At 38.0% G+C, this 22,758-nt stretch overlaps 1 protein-coding gene across 2 annotated transcripts in view; it reads left to right on the top strand.

Annotated features, from left to right (window-relative positions):
- LOC118441457 (uncharacterized) overlaps window positions 1–22,758 on the top strand; it is a 90,442-nt gene that overhangs the window by 23,663 nt on the left and 44,021 nt on the right. The gene's annotated exons all lie outside the window — the stretch shown is intronic.

Here is a 22,758-nt window from a genome sequence, read left to right as displayed (position 1 = left end):
GCTGGAAAAGGTTCTGTTTTTATGTAATTATGAAACATTTAACCCATTTCGTGTATATTTTATATCAAAAAATAATTAGTTGTATCCTTTTTCATTATCAACTTAATTAATAGTAATGTAGACACAAGATAAATTTATATTATACGATATTTTATGCATTTCGTTTCGCCGATTGAATATAATGTTATAAACTTGATAAAATCTTTAATATCTAAAATATTTTCAGATCACAAAGTTCGTACGAAATTCTATTAAATATCTGTAGACATGAAATAAATTTAAACGGGATATATATTTTTTCAAGTTCGTATTCGCATCCCTCTTTGAATTTACTATCAACAGAATACCATTTTACATGAGAATCCTGTGTTAAATATCACCGAATACGGCTGTTGATATAATGACTCCTTTATTGCCGTTTAAAATTTAAAATAATTTTTAATCGACTATGCACCGCTCCACGTATCGCATACAGACGCAGGATAGCTACGATGAAATCCAGTCAGAATATTCATATTCGATATTATCTTTCGTCATATTTAATGTCCGTCCGGGATGTATCCTTTGTTCAAAACACAATACCAGTAATAAAAGTACAGAAGAATAATGAAGGTTAATTATTGACGGATAATTAATCAATCCATACCCTTCTTCTTTTGCGTTTTCTCGTTGAAAATGTAAAATCCTTGTACGCGTGAAAGTTGGAATTGCTATTTTAAATTTTTTAACATACAAATACATGTGACGTAGAGGTTATGTGCGCACGCGCAATGTATCCGCTTTACGTACAAAAACGTGGAACTAGCGGTCCGATGGCTGGGCTGTTCGAGAGTCCCATTGTAAAGAAGAACGAAGCTTTGTTGGTTTTCCATCGTGGTTAGACCAGGGACTTGCGGCCCCTCGCTTGGAGATCCATTCAAGTGCGCCCAAGTGGAAGTTCTCTCTTCCTTTCCATCGAGAAATCTCCTTTCTTTTCCCACTCGTCTCCCCGTTCCCTCTCTTCACCAACCCAAAGTCCCACTCCATTGGATAATCCGATCCTTTAACAGACCCACGCAGTTAAACGTCTCTCGTTATACGAATTCTTCGAATGTTTTATTTCCATGTTTTCTACCATTCTCTTGTGTGTTCTTATGTGTGTTGTATACGCGCGCGCGTGTATATTTTTTATACTATATTCTTCGCAATTATTTCACAGGTTCAATTTTGTAATTGAATCATTATAAGATTTTGGTATGCGTTCAAGTACATGCGATTGGTATTAAACACTTTTATCATTAAATCTTTTAATTAAGATCAGAAATTACACTGATTCGGAATTATACTGTGTTAATAGCTCAAGCAAGTAACAAAACTATGTTGTTGGCGTGGTAAGACCATGGGTAGTTAGCTTGAAGTGACAGCTCCCTAATCGAGAATAGGCGAATAGTGAAAACGAAGGTGATAGAGAAGAGTGCATCAAACCACCTTGGTTTCAGGTCGCGACTTCCAAACGTCGACGTTCCTTTGACGTGAAAGTACTCAGAAAGGAGAGGCACGAAGGAGGATGTCTGAAAGTCAAAGTGGCTGGAGGTCGTGCTTCGACTAATCTCAGATCAAGATAGCAGTGCAACTTGTAATCGCGTATTATACCACCACCGATACCACGAGCCAACCATGCCGCGTGCTTACAATCGGGCCTTGCAAGATCATTCCCGATAACTTCGAAAACGTTCCAATACTAGGGAGACGCATTGCCACGATTATTCCGCCATTTCGAGACTCCAGACGGTCGATGGTATTTTTTTTTTTTTTTTTTTTTTTTTTTTTTATAAATTACTCGATACTCTTTACGTCATTATTCATCCTAATATTTGAAAAAAAAAAAAAAGAAAAAAAACATTGATAATTGCTTGTGCGAACGGTATGATATTTGTTGGACTGACGAATTCTTAACGAAACAGATAAAATCAATGCTTTTAATATTACAAGGAATAAAATTGATTCATGTTTTTATTCACAGTGATCTTTTCAAACTTTAACATTACAGTTGCGTCAAGGTATATTCCTCTATTTCCTTCTTTTGCGATCAATCAATCGAAAGATCAAAAAGAAGGTAGAATGGTCAAGGAGATTTCTTGATGTAGGTAATGTCAGGATAGAGAACGCTCGGCACTCTCGTTAACTCAAGCATGCTTAAAGGGAAACCCTGTAGCGAGAAAGGAAAGAAGAACGGAAACCACTGCGTCTGAGAAAATCACCTTTATTCAATTTCTTCTTTTTTTTTCTTTTCCTTCGCACTCTACCTTTTCATTTCTTTTGCGCAAGAAGCGATAATATAATAACTTGAAATATCTCCGTCAATTTGAATAATGCGAAATAATGAATACTTGCAAATTTTGTTGGATTTTCGAATATATAAGAGACAATAAAAATTCAAAAAAATTCTGTAAATCGAAGAAGTATTTGACTGGCTTTACACGCATAAAATTATCAGCTTCACGGTGAGATCAATGAATATCCATCGTATTTCTTTCAGTTAACGGTCGTCCACGCACACCTTCACCATTACCACTTCTTCTACCTTGTCGTTGTTAATTCCACGTTACAGTGTGCGCCATAGCTATTACTCACACTTTATACGTATTTAAGCTTACATGGACGATCACACATAGTAAAAGAGAGAACGTATACTAATCCACGTAGGAGAGCCGGACACGCCAGATGTGGCGCGCCCACGCGGTGAAAGTCGCGGTAATTGATTCCGTGCTCTTAAGACATCTCACGAAGATCCTGTACCAAGATTAAAACGCGAGAGTTGGCTGGGGAACGGCGTTCCGGTTGAATATATAGAATTCTCTATACGGTTCGAATATAGATTCGAAAGATTTTTTGTCAGCCTTAACCAAGAGGACGATAATTTTTGTCACTAAGATCCGCCCTTCCCGATACTGTCAGTTTTCTTAAGATAAGACATGTTTGAAATGATAATTTATTTTATTAGGCCAGTCGCCAGACATGAGTTATTGATTTTATACGCATTCGTAATGTTGTTGATAATATAACCACTAAAAGTTAATTTACAATTAGAAATGAAAGACGTAGGTATTGATTTCTATTAAATTTATTTCGTAAGATATAACGCTGAGTTAATATCTATTGTTGTGATATATTCAAAGTTTTAACATACAATATGGTTGGTAAACGAATAAACTCTTTTCGTTTATGTATTTTCATTGCTAACAAACAAATGAAAAAGAATAGAAGTTGCTTGTCGAACAGGATCGATAAATTATTAAAACAAAACATTCTCTGAGGTAGAACTCTAAGGTAGAGAGAGGGTGAAATAAGGAAATGAGAGATACAGGCGCATTCACCTGTTCCTTTTTCTTCTTCTTTTCCTTTTCTTTTTTATTCTTCCTTTCCGTGACGTGGTCTTGAAGTATATTTACTTAGGTCTCGTTGTGCATCGTTGCTTAATGAAGAAGAATAACCGAGCCGTCGCGTTCTGAAAGCTGGTTTAAGGTGGTTTAAAGGGATACGAGAAGGAAGATGCTTGGAGTTCCTCAAATGACTCTCGGAAATTCTTGCCAAGATTTTAACATTATTTTTTAATTCTATTTTCTATCGTACAAACTTAATTAAAATATTAATTATTCTCTCTCTCTCTCTCTCTCTCTCTCTCTCTCTCTCAATATATATATATATAAAATTAATATTGACTCTATCCTGCACTATATTTCTACGAAAGAAAATAATCGATGGGTAAAAAAAGATTTTCTCTTTCTCGTTGGCTAGTTCATTGCTGGCTCATTATCCGGCCGATAGAGAAGGATTATCGATTTCCCGCTCACGTCCGCCCGATCTTTCCCCGATGGACAGTAAGCTCGATCGTTTAACGCACCTCGTTAACCGCGTGCGTAATGATCATTCGGTTATAGGCATCGCTCGGTAATTGAATAACGATCCGTGCGCGCGCGAAAATACACTCATGCACACACGTATACGTTTAGATGTGTAGCAGTGCGACATCATCGTTGTACCGTCGATGACGATGACATTCAGTCATTATGCAGGATGACATGCGTTTTGCGTGAGATCGAGACGCGTTTCAGTTACCAACACACTAACGTTCATTATAGCGCATTTATTACGAAGCAACATAAGAGATCGCAGATGGCGCTGCCGTTAAAGAAGCGTGATGGCGCTTGTCAGTTCTTTTTTTTTTCTGGATCAAAGCACTCGATGCTTTTTTAAAAGACTTTGGATCGTCCTTAAAAAACAAATCCTTCTTCGTTGCGCTCTTTATTCCGGTCTTCATATATTTTCCTATTATCTCTTTTTTTCCTCAATATTATTTGAGAAGAAATAGAAAAACAGAATCGTTTTATGTGAGGAACGAAAGTTCTATAAAAACAAATTTACATTGGTAAATCAATGTATATACCCTCAGTTTATTACTCTCTTTTTATTAAAAGCTTGCCATAATGAAATTGTACTCTTGAGTCTCTGTGTTTCGATATTGAGAAAGAAGAAAGTGTCCATCCAATCTTTTCAATACTTATTACGTAGAACGTTTCTCTTTGGAGAAAGAGAGAAAGAGAGAGAGAGAGAGAGAGAGAGAGAGAGCGAAAGAGGGAGAGAGGGAGAGAGAGTGAAAGAGACGACTCGATCAATAACCATCACTTTCATTCATACGTCTCCAGTGATGCGAAAGCATAGAGAGAAAAAAAAAGGAAAATAGAAAAAAAATATTTACTGTAACGAACGAACGAGCAAACGGAACGACGTCGGGAACGAAACGAACGAAATTTACATTCACCGTCTAGCAGCACCGAGACGTCGATCGATAGCAGTCGTCCTGGGCACCAGTTACATAATCCAGCCGAACCACAGTAGTATCCATTAATTAATTGGCATTATGTGCAAGATAGCATGGCGTCTCCCTTCGTCTCCGATGCCAACTCCTTTCTAGCCTTCCACACTTCGACCCAGCAGCACTCCTACTACCAACACTAATACCAATACCGATTCTACCATTACCATGTTGAGCAAGCTACCCTCGTCTGCACCCACCCACCCCCCTCCCTCCTCTTCTATCTCTCTTTCTCTCTTAGTCATTCTCTCCCTCTCCCTGACGTCCATTAGAATATTAATGCGAATTGATGCACACGTGTCATTACCGTAATGAGTTGGTTGGTGCTGTCCATGGGTGTACAAAGTGTCGTCTGAAAAGCAATCACGAAATTGCGGGTGTCTCTCTCTCTCTTCCTCGTCTACGTCCTCTTTCCCGCTATTACTCTCTCTCTACTCTTTCCCCCGACTCCTACTCCTCCAAGCTTTTCCTCTTCATCCTATGAATTTAAGTACCCGAGCGTAGCGTAACGGCGTAACTACGTTGCTCTTGTGGCCAGATATCTACTGTCTGGAATGGGACAGAGACAGAAATATCTATGGAAAAGCTAGGAAGAAATAATTTATTTTATTAGACCGAGACCTTAATGTAAAATCGCATCTCGTTTTCAACGTCAAAAGTCAAAAGTCAATCCTAATTACAGTTAAATTAATACTACTCAAGATCATGGAAGTAAGTAAATTAAATAATATCGGAAATAATAATTCCATTGGTCATGATAAAGGGAATAACAATTTTTATTCAAAATTATTTATTACTTTAAAAATCTTATCTATAGAAATAAACTTTTAGGTTCTTATCCTTTTTCGAACCCAGGTTATCGGCTGGTTAGAAACATCAGATAATCTTATTGTTCTCTGTCACGTTCCTAGGAATAGTTAAATATCTTTCCAAGTAGAAAAGGTTTTCTTTTAAATGGAAAGAAAGAGAAAAACAGAATAGACAACAAAGATCGCAAGATTGTATTCCGTTAACAAAAAGCCAAAGAAAGGTGTAAGATGGTATAGACGAGTAGATTAGTTCCCAGAAAGGTATCTTGTTTTTGCTACCGACTCGATGTACCCTTCGAACTGTTACCTGATTTTTCTTTGACTTCGAGGTATACGCGATCAAGCACGGAACATGGTTTTCTTATAGACAAGACTTACGAGAAGACTCGCAGATCTTATGGGTCACTAAATGGCTTGTCCCTTCATTAAAACAGAACTTCTTTTTCTTCTTCCTTCTGGATAAACGATAATGAATTTTTTTTCTTTCTTTTTCTTTTTCTCTCCCTTTATTCTTTTTCCTTTCATTTTTTCCAATCTTGAGAAATAATTACAATTATGTTTTATATTTAATTTTCACTTGAAACTAGACAAAGCAATAACAACATAATACTGCATTTTATATCTGTATGCTTAAGACATTGATTACAAAGGACAATAGTCCTATTGCACATTTCTAAACAGTTCTATCCAAATATTGTCTCTCTCTCTCTCTCCCACCCTCCCTCCCTCCCTCTCTCTCTCTCTCTCTCCCTTTCTCCCTCTTCATTGACAATAACTCAATATTCAGACAAACTTGCCATGCCACACAATACTTATAATGAAAATCATTACGTACATAATTCTCGTATACAAGCAAACAATAAAATAATTTAGTAGCTCATTAAATGAATCCCAATCGACAGAAATAACATGAAATCGTTATTTAGCGTAGGGAGAGTAAGAAAATACGATGAGCTGTTAACGAATATAGAAAAATAAGAAAAGATGTTTTCCAATGAGTCTGTAGTCATCATCTAGAGAGAGGATACGATGGGAGCTTTAAACGATCGTTAGGGAGTAAACGCTAGATGGTTATACGATCGTATCGGCAGCTAATGGACGTACAATTAACGTGCCGCGCATCTGCGATTGGATCCCCGTCAAACGGCGATAAATTAAGTTAATTAGCTCGTTACACGTATCACCCTGTGGCATTGGACGCGCGTGGTTTGACGAATGTGACGCTTGTTAACCGTTCACCATGACTTTCTCTCTCTCCTCTCTCTCTCTCTCTCTCTCTCTCTCTCTCTCTCGCTTTAAATCTTTCTATATCTTTCTTGTTCCTTTTTCTTTTCTTTTTACGTATTTCGTTCAAGGAGAGATCAAAAAGATTCTTGATAATCCTCTCCTCCGATTTCACCTTCAGTTCTTCTTTTTCTCCTTGCTAGATTTTTTTTTTTTTTTTTTTTTTTTTTTTTATTGCAGAATTAACATATTCGAATATTATTTTTATCCTTATATTGACAGAAAATAATTAAAATCTTTCAAGTTGATCGTGAAAGGATCGCACGAACTTTAAGGAATGTGATACTCGAGTTTTTATGTTTTTAATACCTTTAACATGTTTTTATATTATATATTATCTTGAATATGTTTTTTTACAATCGCGAGTATTTCAATTATCGAATGGATATTGGTAAAGACATAATGAAAACTTAATAATAAAACAATAATCAATAGTGCGTTTAAATAGTACAACAAGTTCATTCGTAAATAAAAGTATAAAACATTGACCACTACGTGCCATACATTGTAATACAATAAATACACGATATGAGTATTTGGATTGATCAACAACAACACAAGAGTTTTCGAGTTTCAAGTACCTTTTTCTATTACAAATTAAAATCATTTTGTTTACGAACTACGCTATAACAGAAACGATACTATGTACGATACTATGTACGATGTACATTTTTAATATACATAGTAATTCCTATTAATTCACTTATTCATTCTTTTTTCGGGCTATAACAATAAACACGAGTATTATAATATTATATACCAAAGAAAAAATATATACGTATTCACAACATATGTATATATATATATATATATATATACATATTCGGAGAAAAAAGAAGATGAATAGCCGCAGAGGATAAGTAAAAGGATAAAAATGTCGGAAGGTGCTCGAAAGTTTGAAGGTAATCTGACCGGAAGCGAGAAGGTAGCAGCAATCCGGACGGTACTATGTTTTTATTGCAATATTTTTTTCCCTCCCAGTGCCTCTTTTATTTTTCTTCTTCGTTTTCACTCGATTGTACGAGGCCGTGGAAACGAGCCCTTTTCATCCCCCGTTCCGCACTCAAGTTGGAAATTGTTCTGTCTCTCTCTCTCTCTCTCTTTCTCTCTCTTTCTCTCTCTTTTGCTCTCTCTCTCTTTCTTGTGGTTCTCGACCGTACCCAGTCCTTGGCGGCACTCAAACTAATAAGCTCTCTGGATTAATTAAAATTTTGGCCGGTACTACCAGGCGAGTCGTCCACGCGTCCAAGAGTAGAGAAAGAGAGATAGAGAAGCCGAGACCCTTTGTGCGTACAAACAAGAATGGCCCGCTTTTCCTGCAGTTTTGTTTGTCAATTCGGACTAATTACGGCCTCGTAACGGCGATGTACGCGCGAGCTGGCGAGTCGCGAACGTAAGGGGTTGCATTTCAAAGTTAAAATTATTACGTTTCGTACGTTTCACGGAACAAGGGTTGCTATGGTTAAGATCACTGATAAGATGTAATTAAAGATTTTCTTTTCTTTTTCTTTTTTCGTACCATTGTCTTTTTCGGTTATCTCACCATGAGAAATGAAATAAATAATAAACGTTTTACTTTGTAAAGATTTATAATGGAAGAAATTTTTAATTTTACCTAATCAAAATATTGGAATATGTATTTATAATAACATGTATTAATTTACATATATATTGTATTATTATCGAGTATGAGCAATGTCCAGGTTCCATTAACGTATCCTTCTCGAATATCCCCTCTTTACAGTTACAGAAGTGCATATCATAAGCATATGTTCATCCGAAGATTAGCATCGTTTTCCTGAGGGACGTCCTAAAACGTATTTCGTGATGCCATCGCGCGATGACAAATCCGCACAATTAACGTCGCCGTCGTACAATACGACGGAGCCACCTCGACATTCGAAGCTCTTTTTCGTTCCAGTTCCGTCGTTCAAGGGGAGTAGTTCGAAATCCTCCCCTCGCGCTTCTCGACGTTCCCTCGCACACCCCGTTTTTCCACGAACTCTCCGAACAACAATTCAATCCGGGGTTGCATCGCAGCTGTCGCTACTAATGCGCACCATTATTTCCTGTTTCGTAAGCGTACCTACGCTCTCGCGAGATCTCAATATATCGCTTGGCGCACACATGCGTGTGCGTAGCTATTGGAAATATCTAGACAGAAAACAGAAAATTTGATTTTTCGATATAACAAATCAAACAGTTCACATAAAATTGAATTTCTAACGTAATATAATGTTTCATTGATTATAATTAATCTTAATCTTATATAATGTATACATACATATTTGTTCGATAAAGAAAAAGAAAATTTCACCGGCAACATGATCTCCCATTGATCCAAACAAATAAGCTAGCTATTTAATTCAACGTTCCATTGAAATCATTTCGCGTCATTAATAGAAATGCCTCACTGAATTCTCCCCTATATTTTTGTTACATTCAGAGATCCCCAGCTAAATAATATTTTAGTCACTTTTTCGTAACACCCTTCTTTTGTATCAATACATTTGTATACAGTGAGGGAGGAAAATATTCGTACAGTAAGAATGTATTTCCATATTCCTACTATACGAATACTTTTGTCCCCCATTATATATATATATATATATATATATATATATATATATATATATATATATCTGCATACATACACGTACAAACACACACACACATACACATACATAGATACTCAGACATACGTGCGTTTCCTTTTGATCGCCTTACATGGTAGTGGTGCATGCTCGCAACGCGTAAGCCGCAAGCAATAGCAACTGCGTTGCTTGCTAGCATCATCCTCTTCTTCATCCTCTTCACCCTCCCGCGTCCGGAAACGTAAGCTGAGAACCGACAAATGTTGGAAGCCGCGAGAGAGTAAGAAGCAACGTCACGCTGGATTGCACCTCCTGAAAAGGCCTCGTCGTCTCTTCTCATTACTGCCGTTGGAGACACGCATAGGGGAGCAGGGTAGGCACATCGAGACTAGAGGTAGAGGGATCAGAAGGTGAACGTTAAAGGTAGGAAAGAAGGAAAATCTTCGTTTCCTAAGGATTTCTGCCCTTTGTCGCGGTGGAAGGAAATTAATCCGATAAGGGCACGTTCAGAATTTCCTATTTCTTCTTTTCCCCTACTACTTCTTTTTTTCTTTTTACTTCATTACGTAGAAAAGATAAAAACAAAGGCAGATGTTTAAACCAACTAGCATTTTTAACTGGTTTTAGTCTGAATATATTCCGACGCAAGCTACCAATTATCCCCAATCTCTCCTGGATTCATTGCAATACCAAAATTAGTTAATTAAATTAAAAATTGTATACAATGCATATACAGCTATGATGTTATTAGATAGACATTATTCGTATTTCCCAGAATGAAAAATGTCACACCTGTATAAAAAAATTATCTCATTTCAAATTTGTGTGAGCACAACATCTTGTCATTGGATAAACAATCCGTATATTTGTTTGTCTGCTTAATGAAGGAAAGAGAAAGAAAGAAAGAATCACATGAAATGGTTATAAGAGTACGAGTCGCTCATAGGCTGTATCGAGAAAATTAAATTGGATTTGCTTTGCGAAGGAAAAACCTGATAAATCTAAAAAAATATGTGTTTGACAGATATTGGTATTCTCTTTCCCTTTCTTTCTCTCTCTCTCTCTCTCTCTTTCTTTCTTTCTCTTTCTCTCTCTATCTATCTCTCTACATCCTATTCTGTTCAACCCCATTCACTCACTCACTATCAGTCGGTCTCTTTCTCTCTCTCTCTCTCTCTCTCTCTCTCTCTCTCTCTCTCTCTCTTTCTCTCTCTCTCTTTCTCTTTCTCTTTCTACTACAGCAACCCCAACATTCGAGTCTGTTTCACTTCCCCTCAACTTCGATACTTCCTCCAACTCTCTAGCCCACCCTCTAGCTAGCACTATCTCTCTTCCACTCTCTTCTTCCGTTACTTTAAAAATTACCATATCTTGAGGTAACAGCTGTCGTAGCTGGCCGCAACATCTGATAAACTGATAGTACTGACACACGCCAGAACTGTGCCAAGCAAGAGCGAAAGAGAATGAGAGAGCGAGGAAGAGTAGAAGATTGGGCTTCGTGTACACCCTCTAGCCACCTCTTTCCATCCCTCTTTTTCATCCCTACCACGCGAATACGCCGAGGAGAGAATACGTATGTACACGGTGGTGAAAACGCGTTGGGAAGATATTGCGAATTCTATGGTTTTCGTATTACGCTACCACTCACCCCCTATACTCACATAGACATGAACACAATCACACAGGCATGATACTTCTCCCTTCGTTCAGTTTCACGGAGGCCACGGACTCCACCCCCTAACCACCCGTGCCGACTACGGTGGCTTCAATTTCGTACGCGGATACGTTTTACGTGCACTGTTTGCGGCCCGCAGGATCATAAATTTAACAGGAGGATTTTCCAAGAACCGGGAGGGTCATGGATTTTTGGGAGTGATTCGCTAGGTAATATAGGACACAATCAACTGATCACGTTGGTTATCAGTAATAAAAAAAATAACAAGTGTTTTGATAGATCTCCTTTGAAGCGAAAAAAAAAATTAATAAATCCTTTGATAGTCACGAATGATGGTTTATCTAACAATTATTAAATCATTGTGCACTTGAAAAAATGCGAGTCTTTCGATATTAAACAAGTATTTCATCATCGGCTCAATTTTATTGCATTCGAGAGTCGATAAGTATTACTAACAATTAATTTCATCGAATTGAACATTGAAATGCGCTGTCAGCAAATAAACAAATCATAATTCTTCAGTTTTACGAAAACTCGGACTAATCGGATGTGTAAGCTCGGAGAAACTGTATAGTAGAGAGAGAAAAAAGAGAGAGAGAGAGAGAGAGATAGAGAGAGACAAGCTTCATGTCCGGATGGAGTCACAGCAAAATCGGTTGAGGCGGATTGGGGAACAGGAAAGACGGGGTGCGGGTAACTTTACTGCGCAAATTAAAGCGAAGTGGCAGTCAGTAATTTTATGTGCCCATCTCAGCTACTGATATTGAATTTCCTTAGTGGCTTAATCCGAATCGTCGAACATGGAGAAGGTAAAGAGAGAGAGGGAAATAGGGATGCATAGTGGCTGCTGGCAGGAGCGATCTCACGAAATTGAAATCATTACTTTACGGGCGAACAGGCAAAATTGGCTACGCCGGGTGGATCCCAATAGTATTTTCAAAAATGTCGACGTCTCGTTAAATTCAAGATTGTCATCGTACTCGATCGGGTCGATTTTTTAAATGTGAAATAATGGAGAAAAATATTGAAGAAACGAAAAAGTCCGAGGAAAATTGTAAGAGGAACAAAGTGAAATTCAAAGTACAATACTATGAATTGGAAAATAATTACGATATTATTTTGAGATCTTATATCGGATAAGAATTCGGCAAATATCACTTTATATATCAAATCCAACTTGATATACAGGCTAATCCAAATAACTGATTTCCAAAAGCCATTCATATAAAACATGTTATAAAAATGTCAACTCAACCAGCTGAAATGAAACATTTCGCATAAAGTAAAGTCGTTAACGAACTATCAATATTCCTTTTAATTTATAGTTTTAGGGCCAATATTTTACGTTTACGAGGAAATTTATTTTTTTTTCTTTTTTCTTTTTTTTTTCCTTTTTTTTTCTTTGGAAAGTAGGAAAATGAAGAAAACAGGGAAGACGCTGGTCATGTTCTGGTTTACGATGCTTGGCCGGTTACGTTGGTCGAGTAGGAAAAGTGAGGAGTAGATGGAGCTGGTGGCAGAAGAGAGGGAGAAAGGGGAGAAAAGCGAGGTAACAGAAGATAGGACACAGGGGCGTCGTACGATGCCCATGGGGCACAAGGCAATTACAAAATTGCAAAAATTAACCATAAAACCCGGCTGGCATACCGATGCTGCCATAAAGCCGGCCGGACTGCCGGCCAATCGGCGCATATTTTTGGCGTTTACGACCAATCACGTGGCCACTGAGAACGTTGTATGCATCTTTCTCTCTCTCTTTTTCTCTTTATATATATATATATATATATATATATATATATATATCTTTTTCTCTTTCTCTCTCTGTTTCTCGAAGCCTTCCTATCTTTGGAGCGCGGATTCTCCGTGGAAAGAAAATTGCATAGCGATTTCGCAGCGTTACTCAAAACAACGTTGTAAAACGGCTTTCGCTTTACCCTTCTCTTTCCTCTTTGTTCCTTCCTTCCCAGTGATGTTCTTCCCTATCTACGTGACCAAGAATATGGAAAAAGGGTTGCAAATTGGACGGTGAGAATTTTATGAGACTTTTCATCATATAAAAATGTTATAATAAATTGTACATCATAATAGATGTAAAAAATGAGAATTATAAAATTTCACATATATGATTCGTTCTCTCTCTCTCTCTCTCTCTCTCTCTCTCTCTTTCTCTCTTTCACTAAAAGCCTCCCATCTCAATCGGTCCTTCCGATCGATTTCGATACCAGCATCCCTTCCATACAACATAAACGTACGTTCCCATTGAACTCTCGTATTTGCGTTCTCTATCTTCCCGTCTCTCCCCTAGCACCTCGCTTACATACACACACATACACACAAGAACATATATCCGTAGGTACGTATGCGCGTTACAATAAGTCCGCGGCCCGTTTAATAGAATAATTAAGGGCCCTTGTGCGGCAGCTGATGCCCTTACTCCAACGTTCATACGCATATACTACGCTAATACGGCACATACTCGCATGAGAATGACGTATACATACATATATAGGGTGTCTCAAATCATCATTAACGATTATCTGGCTCAAAGGTAATAATTGTATGAATTAATGCATGTATATATGTATATACGTCAAGTTAACTGGCTCTGATATTAAAGTATATAAATTCGAAGACCTTGATATTATTTTCTAAAAATGTTTTATTATAAATCAGTTCATTTTTTGTACTGAAGCAAGAAGGAAGAACTTGAAAGTGTTTAATATCTAGCAAGAAACATGTTTGGACATTTCACAAAAAAAAAAAAAAATTATATTTCCTTTTTTTCATAATATATTTCATTCGTTTATATTAATAATATATATATATATATTTTTTTAGTATATTATTATTTTCCAAGGCGAATGTGTACAATATATATATATATATATACATGACACCCTGTATATATATATATATATGTATGTATATATGTATATAGTTACGTACGTGTATATGAATGCAGCTAGCTAGCTGGGTTCTCTCCTATTGTCGTCTTCGTGGGGTGGCTCGTTCGTTTTACACAAGGGGGTCAGAAGGACTAAGCGGAATTAATGCATTCATGAAAAGTGGCCTGCAGCCGGGGTTCCATGTATGATTATTTTAAAACATTTGGTAGGCCGACGGTATGGTATGCGTTGCACGATACCACGGTGTATGACAAAGTAGGTTTCTACTAGTATCGTGCTCTGGGATCTTTTGCACTTTCGTATTTAATGTATCATAAAACAAGAGGAAGGCACCAGAGATACTGAAGGATACATGTACACGTCTTTAGGTTAAAAGAAAAAAAGAAATACTTAATTTATATGAAGCACCTGCTACTCCAGGAAAATCATAAATTGAGGCTTATTTTCTTTTTTCTTTGTTTTACTTTTTTATACTTCTTATATCATTAAATTTAATATCTAATTATACCAAAGCATAATTCTTATTATTGATTTCATTAGATCATACTCGATAAAATCTATAATCCAATGAATGTATAGCTCCACGAATAACTATATGAATTTCTTTTTACCACACCTATCTTTCCCACACTTCAATATAGAAAAGTAAAATATATGGAAGAATCACAAGAGAAAGTCATATTGCAGAAGCAACCATACCGTTTGCTGATCTTATAGTTCAAAGTCGATCCGGAGATGGTGCGTGCCGTTGGCGGGAGCGGCGACAGGATTTAAATACGGCACGTTAAGGCGTTGATATGGCACCAGCGGTAAAGTGTAAACCGCAGGATTCCAATGGAAACAGTTATTTGCGGTCACGAAGCGCTCTCCGCCGCGTAATTCCGCGCCGCGCGAAACCTCCTCGGCACACGCGCGCACATTTCACCATCAACGTATACTTATATAACAGAAGTGTGTATGTGTGTGTGTGTGAGTGTGTGGGGGAGAAACGTAACCGATTCGTACGCTGTACACACCTTCCTTCCGTCCTTCCTTTCCCAGGAAACGGAGTCAAGTGGACCCAGCGTTACCGCCGGAAACTCCGCTAATGACTAAACTTGCTAATTTCGACCAATTAGGCTTCTACCGCCTACCTTTCTCTCGCTTAGTGTCTCTCTCTCTCTCTCTCTCTCTCTCTCTCTCTCTCTCACTTATTCACTCTCCGTCTCTTTTGCTCTCCCTCTCTCATCACTACCATGCTAGTAACGTGCCAGTCGATCTCCTACTTCTCCTTACTATCCTCTCCTCCTTCCCTTTCTCTACACTTTCCTAGAACTAGAAACATGCTACGACAAGTATTAACCAAACTATATATATATTTTGACCAACAAAATTTTCGGTCTTTTTCTCTTCTTCAAAATATTTCATCAATTTTTAAGTATTAAATTAAATTAGAAATAAAAGAATTTATTATTTTTAATAATTTATATACGTATATGTATAAAGTTTTGTTTTTTCTTTGTTTTGATTGCACAGTCAATTATATAATTAAAATGTTAAAGATAGTGAATTAATCTTCTTGTTCATATCAATAGAAAAAAGGAGACAAAGAGAGACGACTCAATTAAAGTATTCCGCGTCAATGATGCGTCGGTACGATTTAATCCTAGGCTAACGCCAGCCAACATAGTTATTTTCAAACGAAGACTGAACCGCTATGCGAACACTTTTAGAAACAAAACCCGCCACGTCCACGTGGTTGGCAACGATTCCAGTTCCGCACTCTCTACTCGTCGACCCTGATACTTGCCCTCTCACTCTTGTCTTACGTCCATCTTATGTATCTTTGTATACCTGTCCTCTTAACTCTTTTACTCTTCATTCATATAAAATAAAAATCCAAGAAATATAATTAAATAAGATTATTTTCGTATTGAATTGATTTTGAAAAAGTATATACAAGAAAACGAAAAGATATCTATCGTTGAGTAGTTTAAAGAATGAAAGAAAAAAATGTTAATTCTCAAAGTGTTTGTGAGTTTTCTGGAAAATGATGACGATCCTTCAGTAAAAGAAAGAAGATTAAAGTTTTTAACAGAGCAAATAAACTCTGGTGTGAGGGATGGAAAGAGAGAAAGAGATAGAGAACTAGCGGAATCCTGACGAACGAGTGGTCGAGAGATATTGAGTGTCGTGGTCGGTTTGAAGTTCGCATAGTGTGTAGTAACAAGCTGCCACTACCGGATATTTATGGGGGCCGTCGGGGGTCGAAGCCTGTATCGGCTTCGCTTCGTACAGCTTGCCCGCACCGAGCCGTGCGCAAATAACACTTTTACACTTTAACTTTAATGCCGGAACGTTCCTCGCTCTTTCTCTTCTTCTTCTTCTTCTTCTTCTTCTTCTTCTTCTTCTTCTTCTCTCAAGCAAACGAAAGAGACACTAAGAAAGTCCCATCTTCCTTTACGAATTGACCCAAGGAATATAACATTTCTTTGACTCTTGTTGGAGAAAACAATGGAAACCTTACATGTCCATGACAATATTCAACAAGCTTCATCTTATACATTTTATTTAACTACCGAACTTATATCGATTATTGATATACCAATTCTTTATTTATACAAAACAAAAAAGATAAAAAGTATTTCCAATAGAAATGGTATAACAATGACGAATTAACGAGATATTCCGTAATCTAAAAATATTATCTTGGCATTATAAAACACTATATAATAACTAGTAAATGATACTAACATGAAGTGCTACCTCAGGACCAATGGAATAGTACTCGTTCGCGTTTCTACAAACAGACCGACTTCCCCTACCAAGGAAAAATCTCAGAAATGCACGCAAGTGCAAAAGAGAGTGAGAGAGCATATTAGGAGGCCGTCACACCGAAACGCAGAAGCCTCCGTTGGCTGCTGTATGGGCCGTACCTACGTACGGGGCATTAATGCGACGGAGATTTATGTCGCAACGGCGAGGATGAAATTCCATAGCGGTAGGTGCGCGCATAAGTGCCGGCGAGCTGGCTCTGCTGGAGGCGGAAGAGTTATGGTGCCCTCTACTGATATCCACTATAAACCCGACCCCTCACCCCTTTTACCTCTCATTCTCTCTCTTTCTCGATATATCCCTACCTCTTACCATCCTTCTTACTCTCCCTCATTCTATCTCTTCGTTCAGCTATGCCACGCTTAATTAAATACGTATTAAGGGTCTAAGGGCATTCTGTTGTATCTTATGTGAGCTCATAACCGTGGCCTTCTAAACGACGGTCTTACATCGATTTCTCTTAAATATTGGACCTGTACTATTTTAAAATGATAATACATTATGATTATACTTTATTCTGAATTTACATTGTTCAAGATAATTAATTAAATGACAAATCATATAAACACAATTACTTTATAAAAGTTACAATTACTTATATTCCTTGTAGTAAATTGAAAAGAAAGAAACAAAAGTTATATTTATTTTTAATAAGTATTATCAAAGACAAAGATGATGTGATTTTAGAAGGAAAAACATTGCAGAAAGTATTCATCCGTAGAACGAATTCATCATATGAATCACTAACTACGATGCCTGCCGAGTAAGGCAACGTAGCACAAAAAAAAAAAGACAATCATAAAGAACACCCAATGGAACGCAGCTAATAAATGTATCTGCTACGCGCGGCGTCATTAAGTGATCCTCAAGGGCAAAGAGCTATCGCGTCGTACTTGTTGCATACACGAGGAACGTTACGGACCGATTCTTCCGGCTGTCGGGGTTCCTCTCTACGTAATTGCATACCAGAAACGCGGCCACCCGATGATCCTCCCTCTCTCCTTCTTTCTCTTTCCTCTCATCGTTATCTCCACCTCCTTTTCTCTCGCGGGCATGCCGGTTCCACGAAAAAGAGGGCCGCAACAGTGTATATGCCTTTTCATTTGTACGCCCTCCTAAGTTATACCTGTAATAGTTGGTCCACAAGATAACCAGAACCAAAAATCAAAACCACCTTCTCTCTCTCTCTCTCTCTCTCTCTCTCTCTCTCTCTCTCTCTCTCTCTCTCTCTCTCTCTCTCTCTCCCTCTTTCTCTCCCTCTCTCTCTCTCTCCCTCTTTCTCTTTTCATTTATAATTACTATAATCATTTATACCAATAATTAGATTATTTTCAGACTTGTCTTACTAGTCTCTTGGTCATTATAACTCAGCACAAGTTATCATTACATACCTGCGCTGAGTTTTGTCTCTCCTCAGAACCGGCCTATCTTCTATCTTCATGTTTTTCTATTTTCTTTAGTTTCCTTTTCTTTTCTTTGCATCTCCAAGTGGGACCCTGCTCTCTTTCTGCTCCAGATCATCTTTCTTTCTCTTTCTCTCTCTTATTCCTTATCTTCCTTGGAACAGAGTTCGATGATTCTTTACTTCTCGTCCACGAAACAACGTTTATTACGGAAAGCAAATCTTCCGCCGTCGCTGAGAGTATTCGTAGTTACAAGAGAGGAGGGCATTATGACAAGATACAAATGCTTTATTTTATTGTTGCCGGCCAGTTGCACAGGAATGCCTGAACCATTCCCTGGGGAAAATTATTGCTTGAGAAGAAGAGGAGGGTAGAGGGAGGGTACCGACTCTTGACCGTCATTACCGGAGCATTCCCTTCCAGTGTATATATATATATATATATATATATATATATATATATGTATATATATATATATGTATATATATATATATATGTAAGGTATATACATAGTATAAACGTATATAGTATATACGTAGTAGTGTTTTGTAGGTACCAGACTTATCTTAAGTCTTTTCTACGAACAAAGACCATCTCTGGTACGGACTCGCGCGAGACGGTCGAAATTATACGTTTGCATGACACCGATGATCTTCCTACGTTCGACGCCTCCTTCTTTTTCCCTTCGGCTTAACTATTATACGAATCGTAGAACACATTTAACAAACACTTCGTATACCTATATTTTCTTAGCGTTCGCGTAATTATCATTAGAATGGAATTTGGTGAATGATTTATTATATCAGATAGGAATGTTTGTAAAGTATATATTTAAATGAACAAGAAGATAATCGTAAGTTTCTAACCATGATACTATTTCCGACCATCAAAGGTTGACGACTATGCTGATCTACTTGTATCATTACGAGTACTCACTGATAACAAATCACCTGATTCACTTTATCGTATCAAGATCTTTCAAGAAAGAAGGAGCAAATCGACGAGTAAAATCTAAAGCAACCGTTCCTCTTCAATATATGTTCGTTAGACTAATTAACAGTGAAACATTTATTTTTTTGCACTGTCGATGAACGGTGGTTGAACGAAAAAGAAAAAATTAAAAGGATTAAAAATAAAGAGAAGAAGAAGAAGGAGAAGAAGAAGAAGAAGAAGTAGAAGAAGAAGAAGAAGAAGAAGTAGAAGAAGAAGAAGAAGAAGAAGTAGAAGAAGAAGAAGAAGAAGAAGAGGCGAAGATTACGTTGCAATTCGAAGGACAGTGGGACGAAGTCGTCGAAGAGAGACGACGAGCGTTTAGCATCGAAAACGAGTTCCGGGCCGTCGGTATCAATCTTTAGACGGAGTTCCTTTCCAACTGTTACAAGCACCGGAACGCCGTCGTTATCGTATGGAACGAGGCGCCCTCGTTATCGTCGCTTATCGCTAATAAGATCGCTGGACCGCTCGTTATCGTCACCGTCGCACTCGCCCCGTTCTCATTTTCGTACGATTGTGATCGTTAATTATCCCTATCGCAGCCGATCGTGCTCTCCCTTCCTCCTCCCCTTCTCTCTCCCCCTTCTCTCTCTCTCTCTCTCTCTCTCTATCTCTATCTCTCTCTATCTCTCCTTTTCTTCCCTCTGTCGTTGTCCTTCTCCATCGTCGTCGTCGTCGACGACGACGACACTGTCGCGCCGCCGCCACCACCGCGCCGCCGTCGTCGTCGTTCTCCTCGTCATTATCATTTCAGTAATTACCGGTGTATTCCCTCGTTTTCATCTTGTTATCGCTCGACCGTCGCACTTCCGCGAAAGCTCGCACGAAATTCGTGCAATCGAGCGGGTCATAGGTCGTAAATTTATTGAATCCATACTGAATTCTCTCATCTTCCTCTATTTCTGTCTACTTTCCTCCCTCTACGTCTCTCTCTCTCTCTCTCTCTCTCTCTCTCTCTCTCTCTCTCTCTATTCTTCCCATATTTTCTTCATTTTTTCTAACATTCCATTGACGAACAATGAATACGTTGAGGCTTGAAATTTTCCAAATAACACAACTCATATTGAATTTTATTGAAAAGTGACTGAGAGATATCTGTGTTCGTGGAACGAATGTTTTTACTTTTTTTTTTTTTTTTTTTTTTTTTACTACAAATAAAAAGGCTTTTATTTATTTAAAAATATAATTAAAATCCTAGTTCAATACGTATATATATATATATATTTCTTTCTTCGCCGTATGTATGTATATCGATATGAACGATAAACTATTTTATGGTCTATCCTTCTCGTGCAATACAATATTCTATTAGATTCTTTTCATATCGTCCTCATGACAGGAAATGCCGTTGTTATGCCTTTGTAACCATCATAATGTTTCAAGATGGCGAATAGAGATAATTATTTGTATCGAAATATTATTCATTATTAACTTTTATATTATTTGATATAATCCTGACGGCGTATTTACAGAAAATTTAATTAAAGAGCTAGATTAGCTCTTTTATATTCCATAGGTCTTGTAGATTCGAAGAAAGCTGAAAAATTTCCATCATTATCCATCATTTCGATTCTGAAAGAACGACTTTGCGCAAGATCGAGACGCGTGTTCTCGTCACGACAGGTTATAACGGGCTCAGGCACACATGGCCTCGTTATACATGAAATATCCGCTACTTCGGGATTAATATCGTTGCTACGCGGCAATCTGCGTAATGATTCAGACGCAAAGAGCAAAACAGGGAGGTATTAATACGCGGAAAATACATTTCTCTCTCTAATTAATACCCTTCTCTTTACCTCCCTTCCCTACTCACTATCTCTCTATCTCTCTTTCGTTCTCTTTCTCTCTCTTTCTCTCTCTCTCTCTCTCTGCCCCTTTCTCCCTCTCTTTCATCCAGTCTTTTCTCGGTATATCCATCTTCGTTGTATCATCAGCAGCACTACCAACGTAATACATTCATTTATGAGTAATAAAGTAAGCTCTTTCTCTCTCACTCTCTCTTGTCAACGCAAGGCGTCCAATGAAGCCTGCCCGTGCAGATGTTCCGATAAGGCGAACGGGTAATTAATAATGAACGGTTAACAATTAACAGTGAAATTAGCGCATAACGCTGTGAGGCTTAATTGGATGCAGCAGCTGGCAGGTGGTACGTGCACGCTCTCGAGTTATGGATAGATATAGACGGCCCAAGAGCTAAAGAGAAAGAGAAAGAGTAAGAGAGAGAAGAGAACCGTTATAGCTCGTATTTTTTGACACGGCGTTTGAAATAAAGAGCCGGTGTCGGTTGGAAAAAGAAGGTATAAGAAAGGGAAGACCAAGGAAGAAAGAAAAAGAAGAAGAAGAAGAAGAATAAGGTGCTCGTTATCCTCAAGGAAAAGGACACGCACAAGTTTTCGGACGATACACAGCATGCCGATCGAGGCACAACGACCCGCTGCGTTTACTGGGAAAGGACGATTATTGTTAATTAAACTGGGCGTGTCGCGTAGAGGGATTCACGCGGGTTTCACGCTTTCTTAACGAAGGGACCCAGTCGTTTTTTGAATTCTAATGGTTCTTTCCAACCCTCTTCTATACGTTTCACTTTTCTCTCTCACTCTCTCTCTCTCTCTCTTTCTCTCTTTCTCTGTCTCTCTGTCTCTCTGTCTTTCTGTCTCTTTCTGTCCCTCTGTCTTTCATTCCCTCACCAAGTAATTTCGCTTTTCATTGAGTTTCCACGTGTTTGCATTTCGCTTCGAAGACTTAACGATGCTTTGTCCAGCATGATTCTTTTTTACTTGCAATTTATCGTGTGAATAGTTTATGGAAAACTGTATTAATGTAAACAACGACAAGGGATAAAATCGACCAATAGTATTTAGAAATTTGTACACTCTTGTACTCGCAATCAGTTGCACAAACAAAATAATATTGACCAATCGATATTATACGATACTTGGGAAAAGTATCTATGGCATTTTAAAATCGCGAATAATATTTCTCAAACATAAGCCTAATATCGACGAGTGCAATGCCATTATATTTTTTCATTCCATTCATTCTAAACGAACGTGATGCAATGACTTTCTTCTTGAAAGCCAATAATCCTTAACTATTCCTCAGAGAATCATCATTTTGTTAATCCGTTAGGGAAAGCGGCACTTCAGCCGGTTACACGATCTCTCACGCTTACACTGCGAACGATAACGAGGATAACGAGCTAACGCGATCATTTTCCGTAGGAAGAGAATAGAGCCACGGCCACGTTGGCCGAGGAAATTCGACTGGATGCCGGAAAAGATCATAAAGGAGAGTAATTAGAACAAGCTTTGTTCGTCGACGTGACAATGCGACGCTTCGTTTTCGAACTCCGTCATCCACCCACACTATACTTCGCCCTCGAGCCATTCTCGATCCACATATTCACCTCATCCCCCTTCGTC

The sequence above is a fragment of the Vespa mandarinia genome, chromosome 11 (assembly GCF_050613455.1).
Source record: "Vespa mandarinia isolate Hongniang chromosome 11, ASM5061345v1, whole genome shotgun sequence".
NCBI lineage: Eukaryota > Metazoa > Arthropoda > Insecta > Hymenoptera > Vespidae > Vespa > Vespa mandarinia.
This window is presented reverse-complemented; position numbering and strand designations above follow the sequence as displayed.